The sequence below is a fragment of the Mesocricetus auratus genome, unplaced genomic scaffold (genome assembly GCF_017639785.1).
Source record: "Mesocricetus auratus isolate SY011 unplaced genomic scaffold, BCM_Maur_2.0 Super-Scaffold_100048, whole genome shotgun sequence".
NCBI lineage: Eukaryota > Metazoa > Chordata > Mammalia > Rodentia > Cricetidae > Mesocricetus > Mesocricetus auratus.
The window spans coordinates 2,881,107-2,902,117 of NW_024429225.1; the positions used below are offsets into that span (position 1 = coordinate 2,881,107).

Here is a 21,011-nt window from a genome sequence, read left to right on the forward strand (position 1 = left end):
GGTTTTCAGTCTGTGAAACGATAACGCACAGCCATCTTTCCCCAAATCCATCTGCAGTGAGAATTAACATTAGAGCCTACACTGATACCCCAGTGGTTAAGAGCACTTGCTGATCTTAACCAGGACCCAAGTTTGGTTTCCAGTACCCACATTGTGTGGCTCAGTCACCTGTAACTCAAGCTCCAGGGGATCCAACACCCCCTTTCTGGCTTCACAGGCACATGCATGAATAAATAAAAGTACATTTTTTAAAAAACCTAAAGAATAAATGTTATGAACAAATGTAGTTACCATCAGAACATTTCTCATAACTGACTTCCTTGGTATCTACGTTAACAGCAAGCTAGCATAACAGAAGAAAAGAGTAATGGAAAAATCAAAACCATAAACAAGGGCCTTTCATCGAAGCGCTTGTGAGGCAGAGGCGGGGAGATGGCTGTCAGACAGGCTTCGGTGGCTCCCAAGTTTCTGAAACCTACAGTTAACTACCTACCAAGGGACCTTAAGGAACAGGACAGGCTGGGGAGTCACCTGTCTATATAGTATATATAGTTGTGTGGCTGTGTGAAGTAACCAGATAAGGCTGTAAGTAACATGCCTAACTTCTGCTTCCTTTCCGGAAAGTTAAAGCTCCTAACCTCTTTCCTCCCAGGGGCTGGAGATAGGGCAGCTTCTGCTATGCAACACCAACTCCCTGGAGATCGCAACACTCAAGGGAGATGGGTCTCTGGATGACCCTAGGATTCCAACAGTCCTGGACTGTGCAACTCCAAGCTGCTTCCCAAGAAGAAACGTCTGCACAGCTCCCCGCTTGCAATAGTCAAGTGTCCTATGGTATCTCTGTTTCAAACCAGCTGACTTTGATTTGTGCCCTGAACCTCGTCTTCTGTAATAACTTCCAATCATCTGATTCTTAGTAAAACTTGGTTCTCTACTCAGGTTCAGAGAGAAATACTTGATGGGCTCCTAAGCACACTTTAGCTGTATTTAACTCACTGACTCTTCAGGAAGAACACACGGAGAAGGGGAGACTGAGATGTGTGTCAGGCAGCCGAGCTGGGACAGAAGGAACTGAGTCAGTCCTAGTTCAGCAGGAGACGTCCAACAGTGGTGGTGACGACCCAAAACGGAGCGTGCTTAGGAAGCATGGCTCTGAGAAATGCATGAACCACAGTACCGTCCCTGAGCAGAGCTCAAACAACGAATCAAGGCCAAGGCTCCTGTGACCAGTGAGCAGCACGACAACATGGAGCAAGCAAGGACCATGGGGGGGGGGGACCAGGAGATGGCTGAGGAGCAACGGAGCCACAAGGGGCAGGGAAAGTCAGAGGGACTGCTTAGCTAAGGGCCACATGCTGTGACACCTCTGCAACCATGCTTGGAGTTGACACAGGGGGTTGTGGGAAGACATGATGCCTTAAAACTAAAGGGAAGTCTTACTTAACCTGAAATCTCATCTCTCATTCCCCGTCTAAATTTCAGCCTCAAATGTGACAAAGCTGATTGAAGCTCCTGCTCTGGGTTCTGAAGTTCAAAGGCAGAATCGTTTAATGTCTTCAGATCTCCCCATCTTCTATCAGTAAGTCTGGGTTGGCTTTCTCAGAGGACAGGACTGAGGGACCCTTCTCCTGCCTTGAGGACCAGGCAAACCAGAGAAGGCTGTGTTGTTCAGGTCTACCCACGGGGTTCTAAAAGGTCACTAGTGCAGTCACATGCAGACAGCATGACAGGTTGTAGGGACCAAGGATGTGTTAATTCTTCACCATAAAAAAAAAAAACGCACATTCTAAACTGAGAATAAAGGACATTAGATATCATTTATAACAACAAGAGTAAAACAGAAAATATTTATATTATCAAAAGAAAACTGAGTTCTTAGACCAAGAACAAAATCGCAATGAATATAATGCTTTAGAAAGCATCACATGTCACAAACACTGATACTGCAGCGAAAACGACCAGCAAATGACCCCTGGAGGTCAGGGTCAACAGAGACTTCCCAGTGGGGGAAAGGGGGGTCAAAAAACCAGAAACATACAAAGAGGACTCCAATCTACAGGAAAAGTGACTGATAAACCCAAATAGACAACAACTTGGTGATGAAATGCACCCCGTGTGTCTCCCTGCACCCCCAGACTCCCTGAGAGAGACTCTCCGTTTCTTTGCTAGCATCATTTGTAAGTTATCATTGTGGCAGGCTGTGGAAGAATAAAGGCACACAGCAGGGTGTGCGGCAGGAGGGTGTGCGGCAGGACACGGCCCCCACTCTCTGCCGTCTAGGAGGCTCACACATACAATGGCATCCGACTTCACATCTCTAATTTCACAACGCCCAAAGTCTGTCTCCACAGAAGAGCCTGAGGCTCCAACCCTGTCTCAAAGGATGTGAGTGAGGTGTCAGTCTGCATCTTCTGGGCAGCAGTGTTTGTGGTAACTAAAGAAGCCCTCTTAGGGAGGTGGCGGCATCTCTCTGGCATCTCTCTCCGTCAGTGAGGGCTGGTGCTCACCTTCCTACACAGCCCACATCTTCCCTGCACAGCCCAGGCTGCCCCTCCTCTCTCCTGAGCATCTGCACTCCCGAACTCCTAAGTGACTGCTCTTCCCTCACCATCTGTGGGACCTGTGCCTGCGTGCTTGGTGAACACTATACAAGATGCCAGGGCCACACTACTGCCCAGGGCACACCTCTAGTAGAAAACGGAAGCAAATTCGCTGTGACTGCACCTGGGACCAAAGTCACACAGGATGACTTGGAAAGTGGCGTGGGAACCCAGGAAGGAAAGCAGCAGGTACAGAGGGCTCGAGGGGCTGCGCACCATGCAAAGGCCTGGGCAGACGGAGGAGTTACAGCTGGGAGGGGGGCGGGGCCCCACACAGAAGCAAGAGAGATGGGAACATGCGAGGAGCCCCAGGCATCCTGCGAGGAGACAGGTCAGTACTGAGCAGGGTGATCAGAGATAAAGGATGGAAAGGAACTGTGAGACTATGGCCACGGGCAGGGTAGAAACGGAAGTAAGACTGAGAGAAACACCTAAGACTGGCCCTTGTAGAGGTGAGACAGATGATCTGGGCTGAGCCTGGGATTCCGCAGGCATAGCTAGTGCTGCCACCAGCTCGGAGGCAATCCAAGGGAGGGGGACAGATCTCCAGAGGGACAAAGAACTTCACATTGCTACCATGAAATAGGAAGTAATCTGTACTTGCCACCAACCCTACCTGTCCCCTGAGCTGCCCACACATGGGACGTAAGTCACAGCAATCTGATTTGATGACTCTGTCACACTAACACCACTGTGGCGGAAACGCCACATGGGTAATCATGTAACAGCGCCCTCTTTCCCATTCGGAAAGGGTCTGGCGTCTAACTTTCTGAAAGCCAGGGCCAGATAACTCACAAGACTGTTAGCTTGGGGGAGATCTGTTCCAGCACAGCTGAGGGCCACATGAAGGATCTCGCTCATCTCCAGAAACTAACAGCAGTCCATACAAAACCAAGGCTAATTAAGAAAAGGGTTAATAGTAACACTGTACTTCAAAAAAAAAAAAAATACTGTGTAATACCACCAGGAGGCTAAACTGTACAATTTGGTGTAGGAATTCAGAGACACAAAAAAACAAACAAAAAACCCTTCCTACCACGGTGGTAAGAGTCACCAAGTCGTTTCTCTGCCACATACACACGTTATTTAGCACCCCAACTGTAAGTGACAAAATTACGGCTCGTAGCCAAAAAGACCGTACGCTCCATGAGGCAGGGTATTTTTGAGGTGGGGGACGACAATTTGTCAGTTTCTAAAAAAGTTAAACACAGACTTACAGTAATTCACTACTAGGAAACTACTAACCTGCTAATGCAAAATCAAAACACACTACCTACCGCTAACAAGCAAACGTCCATTAGCTGCATAATGGATTATGTGTCCATCACCTGCTCAATGGGCAAATTAAATGCGGTCTACTCAAACAGAATACCATCAGGACATAAAAAGGGATGAAGAACTAACACACACTGTGACATGAATGAACACAGAACCTTACATCAATGAAAGAAGCCAGGCACAAATGACTACTGGCGGAATGATCCAACTTAAGTGAAATTTTCTTAAAAAAAAAAAAAAAAAAAAAAAAGGTGAAGTTACGGAGAGAGAGACTGGCAGTTCCTAGAGGCAGGCAGGGAGCAGGAATTAACCACAAACTGGCAGGAGGGGGCAGGGAGAGTGTTCCCTCCGGGTTCTACCACTGGGCTGTGGCAATGAAGGCATAAGCCACTCGACTGCAGGCTGAGTGGATACCGTGGGTAGCAGCAGGTCTAGCTCAACAAGGCTGAAACTAGAAAAAGGTTTTAGTCAGTCCTACAATGAAGAATCCTACAGTAGGAGCTAACGGCATGTGACCCTCAGCCTTAAAGTCTTCCGTCTGCAGTAACAACACTTAGCCCCTGTACCGTGTGCAAGCGCTCAGCTGTGTGTGGCATGTCCTTCCCTGTCGGTCAATCCTCCTGCCTCAACAGCAAGACTAGCATCTCCTATACCACACAGGGCTCCCTGTACTTCCAGTCCAGCAGAGAGTTCATCCTTGAGGACAAGTGAGCTAGGTTCCCTCTCTTGTGAACCAGCACATGTCCAGGAGGGGCTAACAAGCACAGTTTTGGGGACCCACACAACGTTAAGAAGCATCTGGTATTTTGTCAATGCCCTGACTGCATTTCCAATTAAAGTGGAGCAACCTTACAACCAAGACACTAACTGATCTCAGACAGACAGTGACCAGGGACAACAGAAGGACATGGGTGGGAAACCATGCTCCACTCTACAAAAACCAAGACCCCAGTGGCTTCAAGACAGAACCACGAGTGAGAAGAGCCATCCCTCTGCAGCAGAGGCAGGCAGACTCAGTCCTGGCCAACATCAGTCAGCACAGAATGCTGCACTGCAAACTATGCTTTGTTTAAGGAAAACACCATTTGTCAACCTAAGTTGACAACGAGATCCAAACCTACCCAACTTTGTAGTTTTGTACTTCACACACTGGCTTTCCTGTAGAGCAGTAAGAGAGACAAGCATAAGGTTTTCTAGAAACCTAAGCAGCTTGATTTTTAAAGAAAGGGACCTAACAGCTTTTCCTTTTCAAAGAGAATTATTATCAAAATGTTAGGTTTTTCATCATTGTGTCAAACATCTAAGACAATTTAAAAGGAGGAAACACATTTTGGCTAGCTGGCGTCAGAGGTTTTGGTGCATGGACTCCTGGCTACACGGTCTTGGGACTCATGGCAAGCATGGGTATCGCAGCGGCAGGCATGTGCTAGGGAAAGCTGCTCACGTCGTAGCAGCCAGGAAGAGGCACAGACAATGGAACTCTTTCCAAAGCACATTCCCAGGGACCTCCGTCACCCACGTGGGTCCCACCCCACCCCACTCCTGCTTTCGCCATCTGCCAATGCTGTCATCACTCTGTGAATCCATTAAGGAGTTAACCCACTGATGAGGTCACAGCCTGCAGGATCCAGTCATCTCCCAGGGACCGGATCCACAAGCTGTTTTATTTAGCTATGAGCCTTTTAGGAGCATGCTCCGCGTCTACGTTGTGACATACACTGGACTAAGCGCTCTCCAAGTGACCTCAATGCAAGGAATGGCAGGACCCTGACAAGGCATTCTCCTGCCACTCCAGCATGCCAATGGCCACTGTCTAATGTTGACACTGCCTTCAGCTAACCTAGTCTGAGGCTATAGGGAGCAGGGGACACAAACTAACCAAACCAGACCTAGCGGGAGAAGCTATAGGGAACAGAAGGAAAAAAGGGAGTTAGCTATTCAGCATTAACCCGAAATAAAGAAAGCTTTCTTTGGCATCCAGGAGTCCTACCACTCAGCTTTGTGTCTCTGTAGACCCTTCCCAAATTGGGGTTTTTACTTTGTTTCTGTCTTTTAATGGAAACACTGGCAAAGGGTAAAGATGGTAATATAAAACATTAGCATGTGCAGCCTTATTCATTCATTCTGCCCACCTAACAGATGGCCACTGGGCACGAAGTGTTGGGGTCATAGGACAAGCCTGGAGCTCCATGGGGCAGAGACACAATAAACCAAGTTATGAATTACAAACAAACCTTTCTCTCATGAACTATTTCATATATTTGTTATGACGGAAAGTTGACACAGCTCTGAAAAGCCTTCCAAATGCAACTGAGGGTTTCCTGAAGAAATCCCACCCACTGACAGTTCAAATCTGCCTCATTTCATAGCCTTGTCTGTAGAGTTGGGACACACACTCCAGTATCCATCTTGAAATAAGTCAACTCCTTGAAAGACATTGTGTGATCTATCTCCCACTGGTTTTGTTGCTCTGTTTCAGTCTTTAACGGTGCAGTAAGTTGAATGAATAAGTAAATATACTGTTTCTCATCCTAAAAAAAAGTAGTTTCAAACAAGGGAAGGAGAACACTAAAATGTACAAGGTATCAGACTGGAATCAGAAATGCAAACATGCTCATATATAAGCACGCACCTATAGATAAGTACAGATGTGTGCGAGTGTATATGCACACACGTGTGTGTACACTTTGTGCGGGAGGGGGGCAGAGTGGTAAAATGCTAAAGGAGCCTGAAAAGCCCTGAAGCACCCGACAAAGGATGGGGCGTTGTCAGCAGGCACGTGTTGGGGTAACCTCAAGTTTGACGACAGCCAAGACTGAAGCAATCTGGAAAGTTTGGGGGGGCGGGGGCAACTTTGAGACTACAGCAATATCATAGCTATTAACAATTTTCATATAAACGCCTGAGTAAGTACATACATGGAGGAGGTAGCTCCCCCTCACAGAATTCAAATTAGTGCATATAAAATGGGGGCCACCATTAAGCAAACTTCTCAGTAATCAGTAACTGTTCCTGGTTAAAAAAAAAAAAAATCACTGACAGATGCTAAAATCGGTGAAAGAAAGCTTAAGGAGAAACATCAAAGCTCATCTGGGAAGGCCTTGCCAAGGCTTTGATCTGTTACAGAGGGAAAACAGTAGTTTACAGAAGAGTTGAGCGCCTTTCCCGAGCGAGGTTGGACACTTCATCTCTGTGGCCCGGCTCTCCATCAACATACTGCGTCGTGAACTTAGTGAGACACCATGCCATTGCCAGCACCCAGTCACTGGCTGGCGCTGACCAAAAGCCATGGATGGCGTAACTGACTACAGTAGTCTCAGAGCTGCTGGAGAGCTACAAGCGACGGGCCTCGATGGCCACTGGGCTGCGGCAAAGGCAGAGGGAACACGGTGGAATCCATGTGAGGCGCGGGCTCTGGAATGCACAGCTGCTGTCCCCTGGTTTGGAACCACTCAGTGGTTATAACCCTGATAACACTAACGGACCCAGTGAGGGGTGAGGTACACAAAATCTCTGTACTGCTTTTACAGTGTTTATGCAGGATTTACATTATTTCAGAACATAGAAAAAAAACCTGCTATCCGAAGAGATCCAAATCTGACTATACATAATTTACCTATTTTTATATTTTATTTATTATTTATATTTTACTTATCCTCTCTTTCACATCATGCCTCCTGATCCCACCTATCCCCCCTGAATAAAACAAAATGAAATTTAAGGACGAAAAATGAAGAAAGGGGTGAGAACAGGAAAATCCTGTCATGGAAGCACGGTGTGGCACAGGGAGTCACACAGTACAAGCCGCGGTGTGACTCCTTTACCCATACATCTTTACAAGCAGGCGCTCATCAGAAACTGGTCTGGGGCGACGCCCCTGCTCTCTGCTGCACCTCATTGGAACTCTTCCTGTTGCTGCCCTGCTCATGAAGATCCTGCAGTCCTAGGTCCACAGGACAACCCCACGAACTACAACCACACCCCCACACCCCGCCCCCACTCCCCACAGCCCCACCCCCGATCGCATATAGGGTGGATGCTGGGGTGGGCCAACTCATAACCCTGGCTCTGGGCCTGGGTAGAAGCAGGGTCGGTCGGCTCGCCTGCTCTCCCTTGTCCTCACCACCGGGGTGAGCACTCCAATACTGCCCTGGCGAGTTCACCCCTTGCAGGGATGAGCTGGAGGCCAGGACAATCGGTTCTCCCACCCCCACAGCTATAGGGCCAGCTCTGCTGTGCTGTCCAGGTGAGGTGTAGGGATCGCTCTCCAGACTGCTGCAGCTGGTGAGGGGCAGGGACAGCTCTCCGGCTCTTATGACATCAAAGCCAACTCTCCCCACACCTGCCTCAGGCACTGGTATCTCCCCACCCCGCCCCCGCCCCGCCCATGCTGCCACATGAAAGGTGAGTAAAGGGGCCAGCTCTTCCATGCTCACCTTGGAGCAGTGGCCTCACCACACCTCCTCCAACAGGATCAGCTCTGCTGTGCTGCCCGGTGAGGTGCAGGGCCCACTGAGGTGCCCTTGTCATCCACAGGGGGCAGGGCCAAGCTCCCTTGTCCTCCTCCACAGGGGGCGGGGCCAAGCTCCCTTGTCCCCCTCCACAGGGGGCAGGGTCAAGCAGGGGAAGGCATCTTTCCCTCCACCTTACCACACAGCAGACTAGGCGGGGGCGGGGGGCGATGAGGCTATATATCATTGAAATGGTAAAAACAGTAAGACTGCATACATCTCTATCTTTATTAATCATAGACATTATAAGCAGCAATTCTTAGTGCTCTTTTTAAAGTATGTCATAATTTCACCCTCTGTGTATGTGATGCATGCATGTGTGTACAGGTTCAGGTGAGTGGCACAGGTGAGCTCATGCCACCCTGCACATGTGAAAGTCATGGGTAGGTCCCTGCTTTCCATCTGCTCTGAGACCTCATTCACAATAGAGCAGGCTGCTGGCACCTACAGGCTGCTTCCCAGCTCTTTGTAGGAACTATGGGATTACAGAGGTGCCCTACCAGACCTGCCTGGCTTCGGGGAATCCTCATGATTAACCCACAGAACCACCTCCCCCACCCCAGCAGCCTTGTAATTTAAAATGTACCGATGCGGGGAGAGGGGACCACACAACCAAAGAATTCCATAAAGGGAAAAAACAGGCAGGTGTGTGTATTTTTGCATGCAAAAAGAACAAATGGAAGTCGCCCCTTCCTTAGATGTTTAGCAAGCCCTGATGAAGGCCTCCAAGTCTAGGGTAAGGTCCATGTACTACAGTGACGTGGTCCCTGGGCTCACCAAGTTCATACAGAGAAAGAGACAAAAGCCAAGTGAGAAAACACTAAGTGAATTACACCAGAGGCTGTGACAGATGCCAAGGGGCAGGACAGCACAGCTCACACACCAGATCTCCTGGAGGCCCTGACCATGTGACCTCGGTTTCCTGAAAGGGTCCCCAGGGCATGGGGCAGAAAGCAGTGCTTCAGGAAGAAGCTGGCAGAGGCCAGGGGAAGCCCAGCCAAGAGGGGCTCTGAGGACCAGCAGCTCCTCTACACACTTTTTCTTACTGTGGGAGTCTTCAGCAATGAATCCACTAAAGCTTAGTTTTAAAGTAATGGCTGGGAAGAGAACCAGGAAGAAGGCCGACTTTCCATGGGTGTACAGGTGCGCTGTACAGTTGCTGGTGCAGTGCTGACAGCTCCTACTGTACCCCCTCCCCCCATCAGCATACAAGGACATGACAAACAGAACGTGATCTCACTTTCAAGGAAAACTGAGGGGTGGCTTTAGTTCTTGGTTAGGATCAGAGCTCACAAACTTTTTCTAGACGGGGCTTTTCTGTGTAGTCCTGGCTGTCCTGGAGCTCACTGTGTAGACCAGGCTGGCCTCGAACTCACACAGACCTACCTGCCTCTGACTCCAGAGTGCTGGGATTAAAGGCATTCACCACCACCGCCCAGCTAAGCCTTAAATTCTTAATTTCCTGAAAAATTATAAATTGCAAGGCATCCAAGGACAATTAATAGTAACTCCCCCACCCCCCCGCCCCCCGCAAGGGAAGCAGGTAGTAGTAATGTCCTGCTGCAAGCCCACATTCTCACAGTGGACAGCATCAAAATGCTAGAGAAAACAGCACACAGGACACAGCATGGCCCAACTTTCCCGTGATATTTATAACACACCTGTTGTTTACAAATTTGATCAATGGTTACATTTGTGTTACCTTGTTCATTTACTTACTTAGGAAGGCGACGTCTAGTGCATCCCAGATTGGCCTGGAACTATTACGTGGCCAGAGATGACTGAACTTGATCTTGCCTCCAGCTCCCAAGTGCTGGGATTACAGGCAGGTGTCACCATGCCAGGTTTTACGTGGTACCAGAAATGGTACCTAGAGCTTCGTGCATGCTAGGCAAACATTCTACCGATTGAACTACCATCCCAGCCATTTGTTTTGACTTTAAAGGATAACCAACCCACAGACCAATGTCAACATCTGAAGCTCTGCTCATGAGCGCACAACTATCTCTTCAAAGGCTCCATCAAAGAAAGATGGTCGAGTTCTAGCCACAGCATATTAAAGACCAGTGCTCCCAAAAGAGCGTTCCGCAACTGGAAAGGGCTGGGACTCTGCTAATAGTGAGCTTCACAGTCCGGGTGATGCAGCCTGTATCTGGGACCCTGCAAACAGGTTCAGGTGATGCAGCCTGTATCTGGGACCCTGCAAACAGGTTCAGGTGATGCAGCCTGTATCTGGGACCCTGCAAACAGGTTCAGGTGATGCAGCCGGTATCTGGGACCCTGCAAACAGGTTCAGGTGATGCAGCTTGTTATCTGGGACCCTGCAAACAGGTTCAGGTGATGCAGCTTGTTATCTGGGACTCTGCAAACAGGTTCAGGTGATGCCTGTATCTGGGACCCTGCAAACAGGTTCAGGTGATGCAGCCTGTATCTGGGACCCTGCAAGCAGGTTCAGGTGATGCAGCCTGTATCTGGGACCCTGCAAACAGGTTCAGGTGATGCAGCTTGTATCTGGGACCCTGCAAACAGGTTCAGGTGATGCCTGTATCTGGGACCGTGGTGATGCAGCTTGTATCCGCTTAGCTTCGCCAATGCCTCTGAACAATGCTGTGAAATGTGACCTTGGAGTGATTTGAGATCTGGTTCATGGAACAAATCCGCTCCTGAACACTTGGGAGTTCTGCTTCAGAAAGAGTACAGCAGGCAAAGAAGAGCAGGTAGTGATTTGCCTGCCAGTCACTCACGTGTGTACCAACCCTGTCTCTCCAGTCCTCTAACCAGCCCTGAGGGAAAGCCACCAAGGCCCAAAAGGCACCAACCAGACTCTGACCTGGCAACATCTTCCTACACTTAATTTTCCCACTCACAAACTCAGTGGAGGGAATAATCCTGAAGAGTGTTAAGCATCTTCATCATGAATCAGATGATCAAGTTACACGTTCATCTCTGCAGATGCCAAGACTCACTGCAAACAGCTCAGCTACACCAGGCTTCCTGCGGCCCTGAACCTGCGTTCCAAGTGTAAGCTCCTGCCCCAGGCCCTCTAACTGCCAGGTTCCACCCACTCCAACTGCCCTAACTGTTGGACCCTGCCCCAAGCTTGCAGAGTGAAAAGCCCAATCTCTGGACATGAAAATCCCACCAACCTCCACCCTGGGAAGCCCCACCCTGAAAAGTTCCACCTGCTTCTGGAGAAACTCTATAGAAGTCCTGTATCCAATTAAGTTCTCTGCTGTTTCATGCCCTAGCAGGGGCGGCCACCCTCCTGGGTGTGTGTGTGTGTGTTCCCAATAAATCTCCTGTGTGGGGTTTGTTGTGTGGTGTGACTGTGGTTTCTTGGCTCCTGGCTGCCAGGATACCTTTCCATCCATCCGAGCTCTAATGCTTACACCAAGCCTGTAAAGAGAAGCTTTTTCCTTGAGAGAAGCCTTCCCGCCAGCCTGATTCCAGAGCCGCATGAGTCCCAAATAACACACAGGAGGCTATATTAATTATGAAGCTGTTGGCCTTGCTTGTTTCTTACTGGCTAGCTCTGCCTTAAGTAATTACCCCATAACTGTTAATCTAAGTATTTCTCTTACTGGAGAATAGTTCCAGGCTTCTACCCCATGGCGTTACATCTTGACTTTCTGTGTTTCTCCTTCCCAGAGTCCTCCTGGACTCCTAGTCCCACCTATCTAGATTCCTATTGGCCAGCAGTGCTTTATTGACACAGGACTTCCCCAACACCAGGCCTGTTCACGCATTACTGACCTCACCCTCTCCTGGGTTAGTAGACCAAGTGGGCAAACAGCAGAAATCAATGCTCAGTGGCCGTGGCTGCACCTCAGTGCTCTGGCCTGGCCAGAGGACTCCAGAATCCTGCCTGGCCTTCTCCACGTGCCTTTGGATGCGACGGGACCTCCAGGACCTCGTCAACCCCCATCAGTGCATTTCACCCCAAGGCAGCTCTTGCACCATCTGTTCCTACACGCGTCGTTAAGTCGGAATTTCAAACAAAACACTGCCCCCCCCAGGTAAAAACTAAAAGTAACGGTAAGCTTCATCGCTGTCTCACCATGGCGGAGTCCCTCCCACAAGGAAACCCCAACCACCTCCCCGAAACTCTGAAACTCAGAAACCGGTTTCAGGCCGGGGGGTGCACGCCTTTAATCCCAGCACTCGGGAGGCAGAGGCAGGCGGATCTCTGTGAGTTCCAGGCCAGGCTGGACCGACAACCTCCAAAACAATACAGAGAGACCCTGTTTCATTAAAAAAAAAAAAAAAAAAGGAAAAAAGAAACCGGTTTCAAAGGCCTGCTAAGTTCATATGCTTCCTTTCCCTTGCAGGTCCCATCACGAAGGCAAAATCGAATGGAGAGCAACACTGCTGTTGTATTACTGCTGCTTCTGCTACTTCCGAAATTTCTATTAGTGTGTGCCTATTCCAATGAGTTTCACTTACCGCAACTTTGGTGCTATCTGTTTCATATTTTCAGTAACTACAAATGGAGGGCGAACTTTGTTCAGAAAGAGCAGTCAGTACTCGTGGATATTCACGGAAAGACAGTATCAGCTCTGTAACATCCCAAACCCCACTCAAGTCAGGAGCTTAGCTGACTTAGAATGTTCCAGGCACTGTGCGCAGTCTGGTCACAGTCAGCATGTCTCTTGTGTGAGGGAGGAGAGACAGCCATTCATTTCTGATGAAAGTCAATTTCAGGAGCGATGAAATGCTAACAACACCAAGAATGCATCTCAAATACCCCCAATCCGGCCTCTTCCCTTAGTAAAGTCAGTGAGTACCCAGTTCTTCAAGAAAGCATGGAGTGGCATGGAAACGTACTGTCAGGACTTCTGGCTCCAATCTTTTCAGTAGCATCTCACTAGGGACCAGAACTGTGTATTTAGAAAAGTAGCTTTAAATATGTATTTTTGTGACTGGGAAGAACAGCCACAAAAAAAAAAAAAAAAAAAAAGGACAGGGTAAGGTAAGGGACAAGCCAAAGCATAATGGGAAGTCATTGTGAAAACAAAGACCCTCTGCACTTGGCTTACAAGTCACTCCGCGGAAGCTTCCTCCTACAGCAGATGGGAACAGGGACCCACAGCCATGAAGAGAGAGAAAGAGACCTCGGAACACTCAGCCCTAAACGGGGGACACCTCCACCAAACCCCCTCCAGCCTCAGGGTTCTGGGAACTCTGAGGAAGAGGAGGCAGAAAGAGTTAAGAGTAGGGGGGGGGGGGGACAAGAAAACGAGGCCCTCTAAGTCAGCGTGAGACTGAGGCGGTGGCGTGGCCTGCACGGGCCTGCAGGGTCTGCATGAGGTCCTCGGTGTACACGCTACGGCTTCCAGACCAGTGCTTCTATGGAACCCCTGAGTGGGAACGAGGGCTCTCTGACTCTGTGTCTTCTCCTGGGCTCTCTTCCTTCTGTTTGTTTTGTCCAATTTCTAATGTGTTAGTTTCTGTTTCATCTTACTATATAGTTTCCGTTATCATTACCCCCTTAGAAGTGTGTTTGTTTCCTAATGAGAAAAGGAGTGGATCCAGACGGGAGGGGAGGTGGGGATAAACTGGAAAGGGGGGGGAAGGAACCACAACCAGAATATATTGCATGAAGGGGGAAAATCCATTTCGATAAAAGAAAGAAAATTAAAATTTTAAAAGAGTTCCCATACATAAAAATCACTCTAAGACTTAAAAATAAGCAAACTGATCTGAAATAAAAATGTACCCAGAGAAGAGAAGAGAAAAGGGAAGATAAAGAGCTAAAAAGGGTGTGACAGATAGCTCCGGGATCAATTCAATAATGGCTTACACCTGGAACTCCTGGCTACTCTGCTTAGGAAATAAGCATCTGCAGACAAACTCGCTTGCCAATCGGTTTCTATGCAGCCTCATAGGCCGTCTTGGACAAACTGTGAGAGTAAACCCCACTCACTGGGCTCGGTGGCCCCAGGGCCCCTCCCCTCACATGTACTCCCCCTGCCCTGGCCCATCTGGCCTCCTTTCCTTCCTGGCTCCCTTCTCCACCCCCAGCCAGAGCAAACCAAGGAAAGCCACGGGGTATGGAACGCCCTTCCTATCGGTTAGGTTTAGGCCAGGGCCTGGTGCTGGGTTAGATAATTGAAGAGCCTCCCTCGGCTTTCCCAAAAGCCCCACCTCCACCCAGCTGTCCCCGAAACAGTGCGGCCTCCCTTCTGAAAATGCCTCCAGCTCGCCCGCGGCCTGAGATCACAAGCATTGGAGCCCTGTTCTCAGGCAAGTTCTTCAACTTTGTCAGCAGGAGATGTGAAAGGCACCTGAGAAAACAAACATGCCAACAGCCCAGGAGAGGTAGCTGTTTCTACAGGAGCTGTGTGGAGGGCAGCCAGCTGAATGAAGGAGCAGGCATGAGGTGACTGACGGCAGACCTGAAACAATTTGCTCCTTCGGTTCAACCACAGACCCGTCAGAGAGAGACACAAAGCATTCGAGGATTAGCTTGGTAGAGCAAACCTTTAATATTTAAATACCCCCATCGTTACTCACACAGCCCCACCAGCAAAGCCTGACTTTAAAGTGTGCCAAAGAGGATGTTTTATAAAGATTCCAAATTCAGAACTTCATGAACTCAAACCGAGCCAGTGCCTATTACATAATATCCCTGGGTGGGTGGCGGCTGTCACTCAGCCTTCATTGATGAAGGGAAAATACAAAATGGCAAGTGCTTGTCAGTTTGGGAGGGGGAAGAGCACACAGAGGCAGGTTTTCTTCTTGGAGAAAGCGCTCGCTCGTCTCTGCACTCTGCAGGCTATGGTCTCCTCCAGTGGGTGCCTGAGCAAAGGCGGCCCCCTAAGGAAGGCATGGAGGGAGCGCTCCATACCTCCTGGTGCCCAGAAATACCAGCAGGCCCGGAATCCAGAGCTGCTGCGTTTGCCTCATTGCAAGCTGAAGCTAAATGCCTTCAAAGGACGGAAACACCAACAAAGCCCCTCGCCGACCCTCTTCCTTCATGTATGAACAAGCACAATATCTGCTGTACTCCCCAGGTGACAAGGAACCAGGGTCAGGATGGCTGTCTTGCAGAGATCCACCCTGGTGTAGAAAAGGGCCAGGTGATCCACTGAATGCAGGGAGCTTTGCTTTCTTTACTTACTAATCCAGACACAGACAGTCATTACATGACTACATGTTATGCTGCTCAGAAAGTTCTATTTTCCCTGTTGTCTGTTTCAAAGATTATGGAAGAAACATCTCGTTTCCACAGAGAAAAATCTCCCTTCTATTAAAGGGGGAAAGAAAAACTACAGCAGGAGTCACCAATATTCCGAAGGCAAGGTAGCCTGGCTTCAAGGAGATGTTACAAGGAACTCTTTTTGTACACGCAAAACTCCTAAAAGCTGCTGGGAGGGGGCAGGCAGATCTCTGTGAGTTCTAGGCCAGACTGGTCTACCAAGTGAGTTCCAGGACAGTCATGGCTGTTACACAAAGATACCCTGTCTCGAAAACCAAAACAATAAAAAAATCAAAAAAAGACTCCTAAAGCCTACAAAAGACAAACCAACAATGCCTACCTACCTAAAAAGAAAGCCTTCGGAGAAGCGCAGAGACAGGAAAAGGAAGTGGAGGAGGGAGCCTGGGAAGGGGACAGACAGGAAGAGAAGAGCAGGAAGGAAGAGAAAGAAGTAGCAGGGGTGGGGAGAGAGTAAAAGACGCACATTAGACTAAGTGAGACTATTGGCATAAGCCCACAGAAACCTGTGCTTTGCTCATTAATTAAAAACCTTGGCACTCCATAAACTACATTACATCAGAGGATGTAGCAATCACCAAGGTCAGGAGGCTGAAGCAGTCAATTACTGTTTTTATTCTTATTTCAACAAAGGCATTTCTCCTGAATGAGCAGCCCCAGAGAGTGACAGACCACAGATGACAGCTCCAGCTTGGCTTTCTGGTCCCAATCCTCCTAGGTGGAAACCATGATTTAATCTTATTTTCACTGGCCCAAAGCATCGAAAGAAACTGCAGTTCCGAAGGTTAAAAATACAATTAGCTAACAGGGACGCTTCTAAATTGTATGTCCCACAGATGGGTGGGCTGACGTGTTTATTTTGTGGCCACACTGCCTAAATTCAGACACTCTGGGCATGACAAAAGACATCCTGACCTCAGTAAGCCACCAACCCTGCTGACGGGCCACTGAGGAAGCCAGCTGTACGGAATGTGTGTGAGTCCTAGAACACAGAAGCCTCCTCCTCACTCCATTTGTCTACAGGACTGAGACGCTCTGAATGCTTGAATTCTATTCTCTAACTCTACAACAACATACGTTTGAGAAGAACTTTCAGAGTACTCCCTTAGATCCCTGTTTTCCACCCCCTTTTAATTCCACAGCTATCCAGTGATCATTAATATACAGAAAGATCAGTGAAGCAAGCCAAGTAGATGGCAGGTGTATTTGGAAAAGTAATCAGCTGTAGCTTAGAAAAAATAAACTCTTCCACCAGGACTTCTCTTATGGAGGCACACTGGACAAGCGCAATCTCCACCGTATAAACAGAGGCAGCTGACAACTTGGTTCAGTTTCTTAGTGAGCAAAATCTTCCCTGTATTACACTGCTGATCGCACTCTTTGTTAAAATCTAGTTACTTTGGTCCAGAAGAAATAAGATCTTGAAACACAGTCAATCAGGGATATAGTGGCTGTTTTCAATTTAGTAACAGTTGCCAGGTATAGCTAAGACATTTGTAATAGGAAGTCAAATGTCACCTCTTGGAGAAATCCCCTTCTAGAGACTCAGTAATAAATTTACTCATTGGACCCTCACTCATTTACACCCCCACCCAAGTTCTTTTGTTTTGTTTTGTTTTGTTTTGTTTTGTTTTGTTTTGTTTTGAGACAGGGTTTCTCTGTGTAGTCCCTGGCTGGCGTGCAACAGACAGAGATCCGCCTGCCTCTGCCTCCTGAGTGCTGGGATTAAAGGTGTGTGCCATGCCCGACAAGGATACCATTCTCAGAGTGCTGTGAATTCCTGGTCAATTTTTATTGATAGCATGTGTCTATCATATACCAGAAAGAAGATCCAGAAGGCAAAACTCATCGGTGAGATATTTACTGTAAGACGGCTGCTTGTTGTAATCCAGTTGAGACCAAATGAACAGTTTCATTAAGGCATTTTATAAGACCACAGCTCACTAATCATGTGAACTGCAGCTTTCTCCCAAAGATCTGTGGACATGCTGGGCAGGGAGCGTGTCCTTCGGCACCTGGCAGTCAGTCCTAAGGATGGCCCTGCTCACGGAGCCGGATCTGTATGCGCTTCCTACTGAGAAGACAGTGGTGGGGTGGTAGACACCACTAAGAACAAGGTCCTGAACTCACAGTAATTTATTGGATCACACTGCTAACCAATGCCCAAGAAATTCACTTCAATCAGCACATTGGCATTTCATTATTTACCACGGCCCCTGCAAGACAAGGAGTGGGCATGGGAAAAGGGCATGAATATTCATTCGAGAATTCCACAAGCGGAAGTTGAGTGGGAAGCTACAAGGTGAAGGATGAGATGGAGGAAAGATGGCTTATGATTCCCTGCTAACCACCATCCTCTCCAGCAAAAAGACACAGTGTAATGATAAGATCTCTGCTTCCTTCTGAGAGTGAGGAAAATGTAAACTCAAGTTGGCTTCCAGAATGCCTGGCTGCCTGGATTCCAAGCTCCACACGGTGTAACGGGGTAGCGTCAGCTACAACAAGCCACCCGCAACATGGAGTGACAGGGTAGACTCAGCACACAGCAGTGTGTTTGTAGGGACATTCACCAGAGCTGCAAGCATACAGTTCCCCAAGCAGCAAATGCAAAGAGTTCAGTTGAAAACAAGAGGGAACTCACGGCCAGGCTCAGCCAGCACAAAAACCCATCCGCGATAAGCATCAGGGGAAAATAATGGAAAGAATATTTCTCTCTGACTTCAAAGTGGAAGATAAGAAGCCACAGCAACTAATTTTCAGTAAAACCAAAGCTCTGTCACTGTCAAAATAGAGCTGGGGTTGTTGATATTTCTGGGGAGTTTTTAATACTACATGCTAAGAAAGTCCAAAGCTGCTGTCATAATCATTTTAATGTGGTGTCTTTGTTAAACTTCAGAAGAATTTAAATCTGTGACCACCTCCACTCAGGGACATTCAGTTATCACTGAGCATCCCACATCTGAGCACTGACAACTTTACAACCTGCTCGACCTCAGAAGACACAGAATACTTTTAGAAGCCCAATTAAGAAAGAATAAGCAAATATCTACTTTAGGGTACATAGTGTACTTTTAAAACCGGAACGAGGCACCAAGGAGAGCAGCCCTTTGCTACATCCAGGAAGTGTTTCTTTACTCTTTTTGCCCATCCTTGCCATGGTAGGTACTGTACCAGGTGCTGGGATGCAGGGCAGAAGCCTCACAAGACAAGACACCCCTGCCGGGGAGGAGGAGGAGAAAATGTGGAAAGGTGGCGGGGGTACCCTGTGGAGGTGGTGCCTATGCCACTCCTGAGCCTTGAACTGCAAGAGGCAGAAGGAAGGCATGCAGGATGAAAAGCAGGGGTGCAAAGCTGGAGACCCGGGTCAGAGACTCTGCAGGGAAAACCCCAGGAGGCAGGGGTGGTTACTCTGAGCTTGCCCGCCCCCCATGCATGCACAGAACGTACAGCACCGGAAGTGCCATTCCTTACTCGTGGAGACCCATTTTCAGGAGCCGCACCCCTCACGTACAGGCTGCCCTCCTGGGGTCTGTTTCATTCTCCTCTCACATCTCCTGTGAGGACAGAGACCTCAGAAGTGACAGGACAACCCCTGTCCTTCCTCACCCTCCTCTTCGAGGAGTGCTGGGTTAAATGGCGGATTAACTCAGGCCTGCCTTGAAGAGCAGCTACATCTGATTTATATTACATCTTCAGAGCAAGCCAAGTTCTGTAAAGGACCAGGTCGGGCGGTCAATAGTTTTGAAAGGAGCGCGCACGTTACGTAAAGTTAAGTGTGTAAGGTGTTTCTGGGTGAAGTGTAATTAGACGGTGAGTTGTAAAAATACTAAAATGAGCGTTGTCTTTCAAATAAATTCTTTACATAGACTGGTTAGCACAGCTCTTCGGGGTAACACCGTGTTAGCTCTTCAGGCTAGAGTGTAAATGGTGTGTCTTAAAAACTGTTTCCATTTACAACTTTCTCAGGGAAGGAAAGCTAAAATGCAGTGTTGATAGCTCAAAGTTACAAGAACCCAGGGCATAAAACTTACAAAGTGAATTTAACCTAGGAGAAAGTCAAAGTTAAACACAGATTCTCAAGCAAAAGTGAAGGAGGGGTGATTTCGTGGTTTACTACACAGTGGTTAGCAGTCCTGTGACTGACAAGGCCCAATCAGACCAGAGAATCACCCCAGGACTGAGCTTGAGAGCAGACGAGAAAACCCTTCTCTCAGTAGAGGGAGGACTACCATCCACACTGATCTGAAGGGGATAACAGGAAGAAGGGTGCAGGCATCCTTCCACCCCTGCCCTGGAGCTGGGGAGCTCCCTGAGGAGGGAAATGTAAACAGCAGAGCCAGCTCCAGCAGGACTTCCAGAAACCTCCATTGCCTCTACCCCCTCCCCTACACCCCTGCGGATCCAGAAGGAAGTCTTCAGGCCTGCAAATTAGAACCACAACTTTACCTGCTTCTGGTCTTGAATGAAAATTATTCCTGACAGTGCCACAGGTCCTGCACAGTGTCTTGAGTCCTGTGAGCCACAGAACACCGTGACACAAACCTCCAGAAGCTGAAATGTGTGAGTCTAACCATGGGACTCCTGCTTACATTCCTGGACTTCAAAATCGTTTGGTGGCTGCAATACACTCAAATGCCCCAGCTTTCTTTTTGGCTTGTCCAATGGGAAAAACTGGTACCCCCTCGTCCAGAATGGTCATGCTTGAGTCCATGGCAGGAACTCGGATCCTCAGATAAGCCCCTCAGGGTGGAAAGGGCCTGTAGTCCTGCCTTGTCTGCCTACCTACCATAGAACACCCTGCTCTCACATCCTATGGGGTCAGTTTACCCCCCACCCCCACCCCAGACGGGGGATTCCCAAGCAAAAACTCAAAGCCTGAACTTTCACAGTCAAGTGATGGAGGGAGATAAAGACAACTAAAGTGAGGTGTCTTTCAATATTTAAAGCAGTATGATCTGAGCTGCCACCTGCTGTGAGACCGTAATTCAATTAAAGGACATTCTGGGGAGTAAAATCGCTTGAGCCTCACCCGGGGTAGTTTATTGCATTACCACCATAGGCTGACTGAATCACTTCCCTGTAGCATTCCCAGGTCTCAGCTTTCCCCCACCTAGCATCTAGTATGGCTTATCAAGATGCTATATTTGTTCCCTGGCATTTTACCAGCTGACATCTTGGGATGCCTGCTTGCTACAAATGTTGTTGAGAACCCCAGGGTCATGGGTACCTCCCCGGGCATGTCTCCATGTTGTTGAGAACCCCAGGGTCATGGGTACCTCCCCGGGCATGTCTCCATGTTGTTGAGAACCCCAGGGTCATGGGTACCTCCCCGGGCATGTCTCCATGTTGTTGAGAACCCCAGGGTCATGGGTACCTCCCCGGGCATGTCTCCATGTTGTTGAGAAC

General features: G+C 48.6%; 1 protein-coding gene and 1 long non-coding RNA gene across 3 annotated transcripts in view; one reads left to right on the plus strand and one right to left on the minus strand.

The window, feature by feature from the left end:
• Positions 1-21,011, minus strand: part of Peli2 (pellino E3 ubiquitin protein ligase family member 2) — a 140,107-nt gene that overhangs the window by 103,259 nt on the left and 15,837 nt on the right. The gene's annotated exons all lie outside the window — the stretch shown is intronic.
• LOC121136093 lies at positions 12,048-12,833 on the plus strand. The gene is made up of 2 exons (XR_005873222.1): positions 12,048-12,405; positions 12,718-12,833. It is a non-coding gene; the product is annotated as an uncharacterized LOC121136093 (long non-coding RNA).